The following is an 890-nucleotide window of genomic DNA, read 5'->3' on the forward strand; positions in this document are numbered from 1 at the left end:
ATTACATTTATTATGTAGAACCATACTCGAACGTGTGGATTCTGTGTCAAAGCGCACTGTGTGCTATGCCTCCTCAACCGAGATGAACGATCCAGATCTGGAGGAGTGCTGGAGCCCAGACTGAGAAGAAGTGAATGTATGTCAAACACCCCCAGGCCCTGTTTCGATCTTCCATTAAATACCAGTATTAGTATCCTTATAGCGATGGGTGCGATAAATATAAAATAGCAATTGGGATTTGGGAAGCAATTGGCCTTGGAAAATGCGCTGAGAGATGTACTTGCATGCCACAAATACACAGACACAAATGTTTGACACAGGCCACTTCATCGACTCATGCGTTGCCTCTCCGCGGGCCACGATGGTTGTTGGCCACCATGAAGATAGCCTCCAAAGCGTATAAATATTGATGCTCATTAATAGTAAAGAGGCAGGACGAGTAGAGGCATGAGGGCTCTGTGCTGCTGTTGCTCCTTTTCCAAGGAGATGCACTCTCCTCCACGTCTCTGTCACCATGACAACAGAGTTCAGCCAGCAAGCCATGCCCCGCCCCCGTCACTCTCCTCAGACAAAAGACGTCTGATTCTCAGAGAGAGAGAGATGGAGAGAGAGAGAGAGCACAGAGCAGCAACAACGTGCACCTCAAAGATGCTCCAGCAGCAAATATGCATATACAGAGCAGCAACAACGTGCACCTCAAAGATGCTCCAGCAGCAAATATGCATATAGCTGCTGCTGATATATGGCCGACACGCGCAGTGGGAATAGAGATGATAGGCCTACAACATGATCATGGGAGGAGTTAATGGGGGGGGGCAGGTTGTATTATTATTATTTATTTTTTCCCCTCATTGTGAATCTCCATCTCACTGTCTGGCTGAATATGATCA

The sequence above is a fragment of the Poromitra crassiceps genome, assembly GCF_964638095.1.
Source record: "Poromitra crassiceps genome assembly, chromosome: 6".
Lineage (NCBI taxonomy): Eukaryota > Metazoa > Chordata > Actinopteri > Beryciformes > Melamphaidae > Poromitra > Poromitra crassiceps.